The following is a 13,170-nucleotide window of genomic DNA, read 5'->3' as shown; positions in this document are numbered from 1 at the left end:
CTGGGCAAAGCTCACAACTCACTTTTTGAGAATGAAGTAGATCATTAATATTGAATATTTATAATATATTTGTTAGAGATGAATCAATTTAATTTTTTTACTGTATTTTAAAATAGAACTTGCACATAGCAGGGACCAAGATTGACTCTCTCCATTTGTTTTCTGAGGACTTGGAGCCTATTAGTAATAGGCTGTAATAGAGAATAAGATTTTCAGAGAAATGTATGACCTTGGGAGATCATGTCATTCTTTTGCCCTTTAAAAATTTCTAAATGCTATAAAATAAGATTCCTTTAAATGTGGAGTCAGAGTTGTATAATTGGAAAAGACCCAAATGATCACCTAATCTAAATCCCACATTTTAGATGATAAAACAGACATTGAATCCAAGGCTCTTACATCAATACTTAGAGAATCTTAAGTTACTGGGAAGCTTTGCTAAAACCTAGGTAAATTATGTACAGTATCCTCCTGATCTGCAAGTATTTAGTTGAAAATATGACTTTATATTTGTCAGGTACTTATTTTGCTAGATATTAGGGATTAAAAATTCAAAGAATGAAACAAAAAGCTTACATTTGTAACAGATAAGTTTATATATAAGTATATACTGAATAAATAAAGGAAACATTGGGGAGGGGGGTACCAGTAGTTAAGATTAGGAAAGTTTCATATAGAATAGTGATACCTCAGTCATTTTCAAGAGTGACTAGGATTCTTTGATAGGTAGTGAAAGGAGTGAATACATTCTAGGCATGGAGAATGGCCTGTACAAAAATGGGGAATGTAGTAAGTTCAAGAAAGAAGAAAATAACTAATTATTTGATACTTTCCTTTTCCATTTTCGTGAGGTTTCAAAATTGCATGTGCCATATTCATTAAACTCTTTAATGTAGATTTTAGATTTTTAATTGATGTGAATCTTCCTGTATACAGAACAAAGGGGTCAATCCAGATCACTCTGTGTATGTTTTTATTGTCTAAGTTATACTCAGTTTGGGAAGATAGGTTAATTTATGAAGGACTTTGAAAGCTAAACAGAGGACTTTATATTTTATCCTAAAGATAATATAGTCACTGAAATTTGAGTAGGGGAGTGACACAATCAGATCTGTGCATAAGGAAAATCACTTTGACTAGGATATCAATCAAGAGATTGTTGGAATAATCTGAGAGGTGATGAGAACTCTTAACTAAAGTGGCTTTATACCACTCAAACCAAAGTGATGTGAATACATAGAAAATATAGGCTACAAAAGATGTAGAGGAAGGAAAAAATAAGACTTGGCATCCAGTAGGATATTAGGGATGATAGAGAATGAGGAATATGGGGTAATGATGAGATTAGAAACCTTGGAAACTGGCAGGGTAGATTTGGAAGGGGAGTGAAATTAGGGGAGAGAAGATAAATTCTGATATAGTCATGTTGAGTTTAAGATATCCCGAGGGCATCTAGTTTAGCATGCCTAATAGGTAATGTGGGACTAAAGCTTATGGAAGAAATTTGGCCTGGATATAGAGATTTGTGAGTCATCTTTGGAGATAATTAAAACCATGGGAGATAATGTGACTAAGAGAAGTATGTAGACAGAAGAGAGTCCAGGATAGAAACTTAGGGAACACCCACAGAGTGCTTTATTTGAATGATCAGCCCAGTAAGGAGATTGGGAAGAAGCAGTCAGAGAGGTAAACTAGAAAAGTAGTCTCATTAAGAACCCAGAGATAGTAGGAGAGACTGGTCCAAATATTCCAGAGAGGTCAAGAAGGGTGAAGACCAAGGAAAAACTGCCCCATTGGATTCAACAATTAAGAGATCATTGGTAATTTTGAAGAGAGAATTTTAGTTGGATACTGAAGTTAAAAATCAGTTTGCAAAGGACTGAGATGAGAAGAGAATAAGTAGAAGCAATGAGTATACTATTGTTAGCTGTATTCTCTCTAAGGTGAATTTGGGTAAATAATGGGGGTATGTGATCATTGTAAACTTTTCAACTGATGCTTATCAATTGATGCTTTAAAATCTAATAGGTCTTATGTACTAGTTGAGGATTCACTTGACTACTTAATATTAGAAATGCCATTTCATCTCTCCTGGTAGTTAAAAGGGGAAAAAAAATCATAAAAAAGGAAAGGGACCCACCTGTGTAAAAAATGTATGTAACCAGCCCTTTTTGTAGTAACAAGGAACTGGAAATGAATGGATGCCCATCAGTTAGAGAATGGCTGAGTAAACTATGGTATGTGAATGTTATGGATATTACTGTTCTATAAGAAATAATCAGCAGGCTGATTTCAGGAAGGTCTGGAGAGATTTATAAGAACTGCTGCTAAGTGAAGTGAGTAGAACCAGGAGAACACTACACGGCAACAACAAGACTATATAATGATCAGCTGTGATGGACTTGGCTCTTTTCAACAACGAAATGATTCAGGACAATTCCAATAGGCTTGTGATGGAGAGAGCCATTTGCAACTAGAGAGAGGGCTAGTGGGAACTGAATGTGGATCACAACATAGTATTTTCAACTTCATTGTTGTTTGCTTGCTTTTTGTTTTCTTTTTCATTTCTTTTTCCTTTTTGATCTGATTTTTCTTGTGCAATGTGATAGAGAAATAAGTGAAGAAGAATTTGCACATGTTTTACATATATTGGATTACTTGCCGTCTAGGGGAGAGGGTGGGGGAAAGGGAGGAAGAAAAAATTTGGAACACAAGATTTTACAAGGGTGAATCTTGAAAACTACCTTTTCATATATTTTGAAAATAAAAAGCTATTTTTTAAAAAGGAACAAAATATCTAAGATGAATTGTGATTTATCAGGCATATAAAGCAGAATAAAGTATAATTGTGTAAATCTATATAAAAAAAAAAAAGGATTAGGTGCAAAAGACCATTAACTAACAATTTGCTCAATAGCAGGTAGTGAGAAAAAGAGAACTAGAACTATGATATTCATCACTGGAAGACTTGACAAACTTTGAGAGGTTCTGTGTTTAGCATTTGAGCCCTTTGGGGAACTTTTTAGTGATTGGAAGAGGATGGGAAAGCCAGAGAACAATATACATAAGAAAAAAATGTAGTTTTAGAAGAGTCTGTGTGTTCTTGATCCAGGATGATTGGTAAGTGACTTGTCAGCTATCAGGGTTGACAAGAAATGTAGGAAAATTAGCTTCTCAGGTAAGGAGTCCCAATTTTTGAGTCAATTAAAGTGTGACCCTAACTGAAGGAATTGCTTCTCTTAAAAAGCAGAAAGAGTCCTACTGTGAACTAAACATCAGTCTAGTCATATCTAATTCTTTGCTGTGGATAAGTGTCTCTCTTGTACAAGTTGCTTGAATTTTTACTACCATACTATGCATGCATGAATGCAATACATTCATACCTACCTACACACACACACACACATATATATATATATATATATATATATATACACACACACACACATATATATTTATAATTATTATAATAATAATAATTATTATTTTGCTGAGGCAATTGGGGTTAAGTGACTTGCCCAGGATCACACAGCTAGGAAGTGTTACGTATTTGAGATCATATTTGAACTTAGGTCCTCCTAACTTCAGGTCTGGTGCTCTATCCACTGTGCCACCTAGTTGTCCCCTGTTGTAATATTTTTAAGTTTGATAGTGAAATTTTCTATATTATCAACTATCCATTTAAGGTCAGGTATATGTGAGAGAGGCAGAATGATAGAAGATTCTGTCTTGGATTTCCTTTCAGTGACATTGCTAGAAAAATCTTACCTCAGAGCAAGATATAAAAGTTCTATTTTTCTGCTAGAGAAAATGAGATTTGTTTAGTTCCAAGACTTGTACATAGTCTCAAATTTTAACCATTATGGTATTTTAAGCATCAAGCAGAATCATAGAATACACAGATATCTTGGAGATTTGTGATTGGGAAATTTAGGTCAAGTGAAGTGATTTGCTTAAGATCACAAAATATGTGGAAGATAGAGTTTGAGATTTCTAGACTTATATTCCAGTGCTCTATTATATCAAAATGACCCTGAACTTGCAAACTTCTTGTATTTGTATCACTGTCTTACATTTAACAGGTCACTCCTATGGAATGCCCATATCCATCTAATATGTTACACTTAAATTCTGTTATTCTGTTAATATTATTAGCATTTTATTTTCCCTTTATGTTAATTTAAAAGATTTATGAATTTTTAATACTGAAAGAAAGATAATTTTTTTTTTCAGGTGAAATGCCTTTCTGAAAGAATGAAAATTAGTAAATTCACTTAAACATCATCTCTTGATCTCAAACTTTAAGCTACCTGTGTATAGACATGGACCAGCCATCATGGAGATAGATATTCAAATAGAAACTCCCTTGTAGGTATTCAAATAGAAACTCCCTTGTCAGAGGAGATTCTCATGATAAGGTAGGAGAAGATAGTTTCTGATTTTCTTCTATATCTCAAGATTTTAGATTTCTGTGACTTGTAAAAAGTTAGAATTTTATCTTTTATTACTTTACTGCTCTTTTCTATCCCTTAAATTATAGTTCTGGTATAGAAGTTGTTAAAAAAAAAAAAAAAAAAAAAAAAAAAAAAAGGGTAGTCATTAAATAGAACAAATGATAGATGCCTCCCCAGAGATTTACTATTGTTTATCTCCTGGGAAGGCATCAAGGTTTACATATCACCTTGGAAGCTCTTGTACTTCAATGGATCTGTGGTCATATTGATTGCAACCCATTTCCCCAAAAGTTCCCCACAACGATCTTTTAACATTGCATGTATACAACTAACCCATCACTGACAGATAATGAATCTTAAGAATGCTTCCATATTTCTTAAAGGAGGCAATGCTTGTACCATTCAGTGATTTTCTGACTTTTAAAACCAGAGGCAGTGGTGATGTAGTAGAAAAATTAGAACAAGAAAACCTGAGTTATAATCCTGGCTCTCATCACTTCCTAACCTGTGTGATAGCAAATATTTATGAGTCTCAATTTCTTTTGTAAAATCAAGTGGTTTATAGGTTTGAATAATTGCCAAGGCCCCATTTAGCTCTAATTCCTATCTACTATACTATGTATTTGTGAGAATAAATGATGAAACCTAAATTAAAAACCCATTTCTAACTGTAGAATGCAATGCATATTCTCCAAATACAGTCATTTTCTCCATAGATGTAGGGAGAAAGTCTTTAGTCAGACTTTTTTCTTTTTATTAAATGCTTTTCATTTGCTGTTTGTCTGAAAAAGGAATCATTCCCTGGGATTGTGTCTACTGAGAGGATGGAGATGTTGATATTTTCTTCCTCTCTCCATGAGCTGATTTTCTGGGGCCTGTGTTGAAGACTGGGACCCACTATGTGCTGATGGGAACAGGACAGACAGGAAAATCATAGCATACTATGAGGTGCTAAGAAAATACCTTAAGAGGCCAGGAAAAGCTACTTCCCTATCCTGTAACTTTGATTGCATTCCTTTTTTTTTTTTTTTTTTTTTTTTTTTTTAAGGAACCTATGGGTTAAGACTAGAAGTTGAAGAGTTTTTAAAACTTGATATGTGACTTGATTTTTTTTTTTTTTAAAGAACTATAGAATCTGAATGAGTTGGCAGGGACAATCTCACTTTATTGTTGAGGAAACTGAGGCCTAGCAATATCCAAGGTCATGAAGGAACTGTTAATAAAATTCAGAATTATTGACTCAGTCCTTTCTGCTGAACCATGCTGGCTGCATCCATCTGATTACATAAAAAATGAAAAATACCCAAAGAATAATTACAATTAGGATTTAATATTTTATAGAATTTTATTGTTGCACTTTTTTGTTTTCACACTAGTCTTTCCCCATTACTTTTCTTTTTGCCTTTTACAATAATACACACTGAACCCCTCCTAAAATAAAAATAAACAGGCAAATTCAACTGATAGCCACTCTGTCATTGTCTGTAGTCCTTGCTTTTCTATTGAAAGAAAGAAATTTATACTTGGGACTTCAGAGTCCTTGGAAAAGTAGACTGGAGAACAGTTCTAGACTTTTTCTAGAACAGACCCTATTAGTTTTTTAGGACCTTGGTTCTTTCCTAGAAAAGATCTTGGGCTACCACCAAATACTTGATGGAACAAAACTTAAATGAAGCAATGTTCCCTGATCCTTAGTATGGAGAGCAGACTTTGGCTACCTGAAGGCTAAACTTCTAGAACGCAGGGGGCTAGTATATTTGAAGAGACCTCAAGTTCAAACCTGGCAATGGATCTTATTCACATTAGAGGGATGACTTCAGCAATTTGGAGAGATTCTTCACCAGAAAGTTGGCCAGTGAATGGTGAATATTTTTGACCCACAATAACTCATTAATACAAAGCAGCTAGGTGGTGCAATGGAATAGAGTGTTGAGAGACTTTTCTTCCCGAGTTCAAATCTGGCATCAGACCCTACTAGCTGTGCCACCCTGGGCAAGTCACTTAATCCTGTTTGTCTCAGTTTCCTCATCTGTAAAATGGAGACACACCGGAGAAAAAAGTAGATTCCCTACAGTATCTTTGCCAAGAAAACCCAAAGGAACTCATGAAGAGTTGGACATGACTGAAAAGTATTAACAATAACATTCATTAATGTTGTCATGGTGTGGAGGTGATTGTAGTTTGTATTAGAACCCATGCTGATGATTTTCTCAATCCTCTACAATATTGAAATCTTCACTGAGCTCCTACTGTGTTCCTTGCACCATATACTATTTGGGATAAATTCTAAAACCTATCTGGCTTCAAGGAGAGCACAATCTAGTTGGGAAGACAAGAAAGCATAATTAGCTGTTCAGTTAAATGATTTAAATTCTTAAATGCTTTGGAATTTGGAGGAGGAAGAGATCTGTGGATTTGAAGTAAGAGGAAACTATATATAGGATAATCTGCATTTTGGAGGATGAGTAAGATTTAGATGATAACAATAACACATTTATTTGTATAGCCCTTCACAAATCATGACAAATGCATTGAGGGAGATAGTACAAATATTTTTCTCCTTTTGGATATGAGGAAACTGAGGCCTTGAAAGGTTAAATACAATGCCCATAGTCATCTAAGATGTTTCTGAAGTAGGATTGTTAACTCCAAATCTATTTCCAATATACCAAACCATTTCTCAGGAATTATGGAGGAGGCATTTTGTTTCTATTTAGTCCTCACTGGGGATTGAAATCCCCATGTCCGAAATGGGGACAGATCCATGCCGAAATAAGCTACACAGAATCCATTGTCTTCTCCCAATAATATTGATATCTATTGTAGAAGACACTTTTGAAATGTGATGGTGGAGATAGAGAAAGTGTAAATTGTACCACCAGTTATTATATGGGCTCATCACTATCTTTTTGTTACATCACCTTTACATCTGTCTAGGGTCATTCATCCCCATTAGCCCTGGGCTCCCTTTATATTGTCCAGTTGACAAACAAGTTTGAAAAGTAGCAAATTGAAGAATGGGAGTGGTGAGTGGGGCATGGTGGGAAATCATTTTTGGCCAGCCCCTGAGCCATATGGGTTTTCCTTGCTACTCTCTCCCTTTTAGTTACTCAGAACTGAGTTTTACTGGCTGGAATAGCTATCTGATTTAGGGAAATGCAGTAAGCCCTAAAATAGCCATTGTCTATCAGTAGTTGAGCTTTTCCCTCTAGAAAACCTCATAACCAGAGTGCTCTGAATGATAGATTAGAGAGAAACGTGAGTTGCTATGGGAAATAGTATAAAATCTCTGCAGAGTGTAATTGGGAATGAGTCGGATTTGAATTGTAGCCTATGCTGATCATGCGTTTCTATAAAATGGCCATGTCCTAGGCTCCAGGAAATTTCCAAAGGGTATGGAAATGGATTCCTCATGATTTGGGAAATCTTGAGGGGGAGAAGGAAGAATAAGAGAGAAAAGAGGGAAAATGAAAGTAAATGAAAGTGCTACTATAGTTTCTGTAAGATTTTGGGATGACAGTTATTCAGGAGCTTAGAAAAAAGTTTAGTTCAGATAACTAATAACCTTTAGGAAGATAGCTATTACTCTCTCTTTAAAATTTTATTTTTATTTTTCATCCTAAAGTCTTCCTTTCCTCCACTCATTGAGAAAACAAAGAATATGATACTTCATTCTTATGAAATGTGAGATAGATTTCCACATTAGCCATGTTAAAAAAAAATAAAAGAAAAAGGAAAAATAGTCAATCTGTATTCTGTCCATAAGTTCACTATTTGGAGTTGCATAGCATTTCTCATCATGAGTTTTTTGGATTTGTCATTAAACAGTGTTTTAATCAGAGTTACTAAGTCTCCCACAATTGATTATCTTTGATATTTTTGTTACTTTTTAATTCTCCTGATTCTATTCATTTCACTTTACAACAGTTCATATGTATTTCAAGATTTTTATGAAACCATCATTTTTTATAGCACAGTGGTATTAAATTGCATCCATATACCATAAATTGTTCAGACATTCCATAATTGAGCAGTATTTCCTCAATTTCTAGTTCTTTGCCTTCACAAAAAGAACTACAGTCAATATTTTTATATAGAGACATTCTTTTCCTTTTCCTTTGATTTTTTTTTAAGGCATAGTAATGATGTTGCTGGGTCAAATGTTGGGCATAGTTTTATATTTCTTCAGACATAGTTTCAAATTGTTCTCTAGACGATTGGACTAAGATCACAACTCTACCAACAATCCGTTAGTGTCCCTATTTTTCCACATCTCTATCTAGAAATTGTTATTTTCCTTTTCTGTCATCTTTGTCCATGAGATAGATATGAAGTGGGACCTCAGAGCTATTTTAATTTACATTTATATAATTATTTGTGATTTTGAGCATTTTTCACATGACTATTGATAGCTTTTAATTTCTTCTGAACATGACCTGTTTATATCCATTGATCAGTTATTGAGAAATTCTTATTTTTATAAATTTGACTCTGTTCCCTATATATTTGAGAAATGAGACCTTTATCAAAGAAACTTGATATAAAGTTTTTCTTCTAACAATGACTGCATTAATTTTGACTATTGGAGAGTGTTTTAATTTTATATCATCAAAACTATCCATTTATCTCCTATGAATCTCTTCATCTCTTGTTTGGTCATCAACTCTTCCTTTATCCATATATTTTGCAGGTAATATCTTCCATGCTTCCCTATTTTTATTTATGAGATCATTCTTTATGTATAAATCATGCACCTATTTTGAACTCATCGTGGTATTTGGTGTGAGATATTGATATGCTAATTTCAAGAGCTATTATTCTCATATAAATTACCTTAATATATGAGACTTTGCTTTATTCATCTATTTATTTATTTTGAGAGTCAATTAGGGTTAACTGACTTGCCCAGCATCACATAGCTAGTAAATGTTAAACTTCTGAGAGGAGATTTTAAACTCAGATCCTCCTAATTCCCGGGCTGGTGCTCTATCCCTGTACCATCTAACTGTCCCACTTTGCTTTATTTTAAAAAATATCTTAGAAAGAGATTTGATGATATTCTTTGGTAGCCTTTTCCTAACTTCCTGTTCTGGATAGTCACAAGTTTTTTTGTTTGTTTTTGGTTTATCTAAAGTAAAAACTATTTCCATTTTAATTTATTTCTTCTTACTTTGGCTTTACAAATGTCAAAATAAAGCTAGTTAGCATTGCACTGATGATGGTTTTTAATAACAAACACCTTATAAGGTCTCCAGATGAATAGTCATCATCATATATTTTCTTTCCTGGAAAGAAGGAAGCAACTTAATAATGTAGGGACTTCATTGTCTGAATAAGTCATAGCCTATTCATGACAGACATACTTCTGGGACTGTAACTAAATCTAGTGTTAGCTAGATTATTTTCCAAGCAAGACTTCCTTTCTTTCTACATCTTTGTTAGCACATATCAAAGAACTCGTGAACTTGCTGATGTTCGAAGGTTATTCCTAGCTGACAATTTCTGTGCCCTGTGTGAGCTGCCAGCAGATGGACAGAAAGCATCAGGAAATGCTTGATCAACCATGTGATAGTCTCCAAGTGGTCCCTGATAAGGGTGCAATGATCTTATAGCTGGCCAGCCAGTAAAAGAAAACCCAGAATGGGTTACTTAATATACTCTCATAAAGATCAGAATGGAATATTCAAATCACATGAGAGACATAAAATCCTTATGTTACCCCTGGGTTCCTGGAGACTGCTTTCTTCTTTCACAGTGGCAAGAACACCATAGATACTATTGCACTTTTATAATACATAGAAGCTGAATTTAAAGATTGAAATAGGTTTTAATGATTCACCACCATTATTCTGTGGAAATCTATGAGTAAAGGATAGTTAAGATATTCAGAGATCTATCATTAATTTTTGGAAGATAGCATGCAAGGCAAGTATAATTATAAAACTAGTGCCCCTTCCAGACACTCCTTCAATATTCCTCCCAGTATTCAATAATATGATCCAATCTAGTATTTCTATAGTTTTTATATGATATTCAATGAGTTGGTACATTGTTTTGACAAAGAAATAGTTGTTTAAGTTGGTCCAGTATCAATGTATTCAATCTGTTACATATGTCCCTTCTGATTGCTTGTTCATTCTTCAAGTACCTTATTCTGGCATAGAGTTCTGTTGTTAAAGTCCACTGGAAGTAACTTCCGTTTCAATCTGTCCATCATCTGATTCCTATGTGAAATTGTTAGTTCTGAACTCTCCCCAGAGACATGATTATTCATACTCTATCTACATGGACAGGTAATGTGTCATGATGTTTAATTTGCAAATGGCCAAGCAGAGTTCTTTGTCATTTGAACTTAAGGCTAGCTCTCAAAACAATTCTTTATTCAGTAACATTTTGCATGTGATAGGAAACTTTTCAAAAGTTGTTTACAATGTTTCACTTAATTTTCACAAGAATTTTGTGGGCTAAAGAAGGAGGGAGATACTATTTTTTTCTAGACATCTGAAGAACCTGAAGTCTGGCAAGACTAAGTGATTTGTCCAAGGTAACTTAGTAGGTTGTGATAAAACTCAACTACTGTAATATTCATTCTACTGTATATGACAATTTTTCTCAATTTATGCCACTTTCCTTTCTTTTAAATTCATACTATTTGATTTTCCCAAATACATACAAATAAAGTTTTTAACATTCACCTTTGCAAAACTCCAATTTTTTCTTGCTCTTCTTCCCCTCCCCCACCCCAAGACAGCAAGCAATTCAATATAGTTAAATGTATGCAGTTCTTTTTTTTTTTTTTATTAAAGCTTTTTATTTTGAAATCACCATTGACCCTTACAAAACCTGTGTTCCTATTTCCTCCCTCTTTCCCCCAACCCCTCTCCAAGATGGAAAGTAATCCAATATATATTAAACATGGTAAAAATATATGTAAATTCAATATAGGCATACGTCCTTATACAATTATCTTAAGCAGTTCTTAAAAACTTATTTTCGTATGCTTCACAAGATAAAATCAGATCAAAAGGGAAGAAAAAAATGAGAAAAAACTCAAGCAAACAAACAACAACAAAAGGTGAAAATACTATACTTTGATCCACATTCAGTCTCCATAGTTCTCTCTCTCTGGATGCCAATGCTTCTTTCCATGACAAGTCTATTAGAATTTTATTGTTGAAAAGAGCCAGGTCCATCACAGATGATTATCATATAATCTTGTTCTTCTGGTGCTACTCATTTAGCATCAGTTCATGTCTTTCTAGGCTTTTCTGAAATCAATCTGCTCCTCATTTCTTATAGAACAATAATAGTCCATATTCATATAACATAACTTAGGCATTCCCCAACTGATGGGCATCCACTCAATTTCCAGTTCCTTGCCAATACAAAAATCACTTATGCCACTTTTCTTCTGGAAGTTTGGTGGCTATGACCCAAGAAACCTCAAGGTTTTGGTCTACACAGTAAAGATTTAATTTTGGTAGTCACACCAATCCTTTCCTGTAACTTTTTGACTTCATTTGTTCCCAATTAAAAATTCCCCCAGGATGTCTCATAATATAACATATCCAGATCTTTACAGGTATGAATATATACATAAATATATATTCCAAATGTAGGACCATGTTTATTTCACTCTACAAAAAAAGGACTAATAATAAATTATTTTTTTTATTATAATAACTTTTTATTGACAGAACCCATGCCAAGATAATTTTTATCCCTTGCACTCGTTTCTGCTCTGATTTTTCCCCTCTCTCCCTCCACTCCCTCCCCTATATGGCAAGCAGTCCTATATATCTTGAATATGTCATAGTATATCCTAGATACAATATACGTGTGCAGAACTGAACAGTTCTCTTGTTGCACAGGGAGAATTGGATTCAGAAGGTAAAAATAACCCAGGAAGAAAAACAAAAATGCAAACAGTATACATTCATTTCCCAGCTTTCTTTCTTTGGGTGTAGCTGCTTCTGTCCAACATTGATCAATTGAAACTGAGTTAGGTCTCTTTGTCAAAGAAATCCACTTCCATCAGAATACATCTTCATGCAGTATTGTTGTTGAGGTATATAATGATCTCCCGGTTCTGCTCATTTCACTTAGCATCACTTCATGTAAGTCTCTCCAAGCCTCTCTGTATTCATCCTGCTGGTCATTTCTTACAGAACAATAATATTCCATAACATTCATATACCACAATTTACCCAACCATTCTCCAATTGATGGGCATCCATTCATTTTCCAGTTTCTAGCCACTACAAACAGGGCTGCCACAAACATTTTGGCACATTCAGGTCCCTTTCCTTTCTTTAGTATCTCCTTGGGGTATAAGCCCAGTAGTTGCACTGCTGAATCAAAGGGTATGCACAGTTTGATAACTTTTGGGGCATAATTCCAGATTGCTCTCCACAATGGTTGGATTCGTTCACAACTCCAATAACAATGCATCAGTGTCCCAGTTTTCCTTCATCCCCTCCAAAAATCATCCTAATAATAAATTATTAAAAATGTATACAATTTTCTTCCCTCTCTAATTAACTCAAACTTTTCTTTTTCCTTCCCATCTCTATGAAATAGGGAAAGCAAAGACCACACTACCACTCATCCTTCATTGTGAGACTTAAGGAGATGTCTTTACTTTAAATGAGATATACCTAGATATATCTTAGTCTTCTCGATAAGATTGTGAAAAATGATGACCTTATCTTTTCAG

Source organism: Sarcophilus harrisii, chromosome 1 (genome assembly GCF_902635505.1).
Source record: "Sarcophilus harrisii chromosome 1, mSarHar1.11, whole genome shotgun sequence".
Lineage (NCBI taxonomy): Eukaryota > Metazoa > Chordata > Mammalia > Dasyuromorphia > Dasyuridae > Sarcophilus > Sarcophilus harrisii.
This window is presented reverse-complemented; position numbering follows the sequence as displayed.